This window comes from Empidonax traillii, unplaced genomic scaffold (assembly GCF_003031625.1).
Source record: "Empidonax traillii isolate 1590-97213 ecotype Southwest subspecies unplaced genomic scaffold, ASM303162v1 scaffold2161:size41822, whole genome shotgun sequence".
NCBI classification, from domain to species: Eukaryota; Metazoa; Chordata; class Aves; order Passeriformes; family Tyrannidae; genus Empidonax; species Empidonax traillii.
The window spans coordinates 18,403-20,868 of NW_020957354.1; positions in this window are offsets into that span (position 1 = coordinate 18,403).

The window sequence follows — 2,466 nt, forward strand, 5'->3', positions numbered from 1 at the left end:
CCCACCTCCCCCACCCCCCCAGTCTGACCCTGTGAGAAGCTGAGTGTAGGAGAGAACAGCACAGAACAGCATGTGCTAAATGGTATTTACAGTGACAGAGCATTTGGGAGGGTGAGGAGAGAAAAAAACGTGTTGAACTTCAAAATGACCCACCAAATGCACTAGAAATTGTCAGGGCATTGGTTAGAATTGGTTAGTATTGCTGATTCCTTCCCAGTGTCCATAAATCACTACTACTAACTAATAGCACTAACAACTACTAATAAATAACTTTTACCAAGCATAGGGCACTGTTAATTCATTAAAGAAATCTCTGAATTTCAGTGGGTTTTCCTTACATTGCAGGGTCACAAATGGACATGGTTGGAGAGTGTTCAGAGGGGGAGCAGTGGGACAGTGAGTGCCCTCTGAACGGGGTTGTGTCCAGGGGCAAAAGTCAGAAACTGTAGGAATCTGGTTTCACTGGCATTTACCAATTACAGGTCCTCTGATAAACAGAATCCCAGGCTGGTTTGGGTGGGAAGGGACATTAAAGTTCATCCCATCCCACCCCCTGCCATGGGCAGGGACACCTTCCACCAGCCCAGGTTGCTCCAAGCCCCGTCCAACCTGGGCTTGGGCACTCCCAGGGATCCAGGGGCAGCCACAGCTGCTCTGGGAATTCCATCCCAACCTCTCACCACCCTCCCAGCCAAGAATTCCTTCCCACTATGCCATCTCTCCCTGCCCTCTGGCAGTAGGAAGCCATTCCCTGTGTCCTGTCCCTCCATCCCTTGTCCCCAGTCCCTCTCCAGCTCTCCTGGAGCCCCTTTAGGCCCTGCAAGGGGCTCTCAGGTCTCCCTGGAGCCTTCTCTTCTCCAGCTGAACCCCCCCCAGCTGTCCCAGCCTGGCTCCAGAGCAGAGGGGCTCCAGCCCTGGCAGCATCTCCGTGGCCTCCTCTGGACTCACTCCCACAGGTTGGGATCTCCAGGGCTGGACATGGTGCTCCAGGTGGGGTACAGACCCCCAGGGTTGAGTTTCTGGAAGGATGTGAATACTAAAAAGGTTACTACGTGGTTTTGTTTGTAATATGAGTCCATTTTCATGTCCTGGATTAGCTTGTTGGGCACATTCTGGGGGGTTCAGTGATCTTGAAGGGCTGTAAAACCTGAAAGCGTGGTGGACCATCCTTTATTTCATCCTTTTGTCTGATCTGCAGTTAATTCTTAGCTTTCCATCAAGTGGCTGCTCCACAACTCCAAAATCATTACCTGACAGCTCAATTCTTCATCCTTTTAATGCCTGAAAAAGAGCCATTTGCTAATGACTTCTCCCCCAAGGTGCCCCTTTCATGTCCTGCTGTAGTGAGGAACTGTGTGAAGAAAACTATGAAGGAATCACTGTGGTGGTGATGCCAAGAGGTGACAGAGAAAAGGCTGCTGGGCCAGTTGGTGCTGAGGGATCTCAGAGGTCCATGGTTTGAGTTCTCCCAGAACTGGACAGCTGTAGTTTGTGCCTCTGATGCAGTTCTGGCACATCAGGGTGACATTGGTCCCTGTCACCTCGAGCTGTCCCCGTGTGCTGTTCCCTCAGTCAGCGACTTTGTGGGATGATTGATCTCAGGCTGAGGTCATCTCTCAAGTTCCAGATCTTGTCAATCTGTCTGGCTCCACCCACAGGCAGTGATTCAGCTCCTGATGTGCTGAAATATTCCCTTCCCACACAGAGAAAGGGTTTTTTTTGTGCTTCTGCTCCTCGAGCTGCAGCACCTCTTCTGTGCTCTGCTCCAAGCCTGACGGTTTGTGCACGGTATTTGCATGTGCCTGAAGAACTGGAGAAAGCAAGAGTTGGGGCTCCTAAAGAGTGAGAGGAGCAGCTACTCTAGTCCTGTGTAGTGCTGTGATTTAGGCAGATGCATAAAATACTGAGAGAGGTGAAAAGCTGCACATGCCCTGGCCACATGTGCTGGCACCCAGAAAGCCCCTGTGCCCTGGGCTGAGCCCACAGTGTGGGCAGCAGGTGCTGCCTCCAGCCCTGGGGAACAACATCAGAGGGACCTGGAGGTGCTGGAGAGAGTTCAGAGGAGGACACAGAGATGCTCCAAGGGCTGGAGCCCCTCTGCTCTGGAGCCAGGCTGGGACAGCTGGGGGGGTTCACCTGGAGAAGAGAAGGCTCCAGGGAGACCTGAGAGCCCCTTGCAGGGCCTAAAGGGGCTCCAGGAGAGCTGGAGAGGGACTGGGGACAAGGGATGGAGGGACAGGACACAGGGAATGGCTTCCCAGTGCCAGAGGGCAGGGTGAGATGGGATATTGGGAAGGAATTGTTGGCTGTGAGGGTGGGGAGGGGCTGTCCCAGGTTACCCAGAGCAGCTGTGGCTGCCCCATCCCTGGAAGTGTCCAAGGCCAGGTTGGACGGGGTTTGGAGCAACCTGGGCTGGTGGAAGGTGTGTGGGGAGAAACCAAGATGAACTTTAAGGTCCCTTCCCAC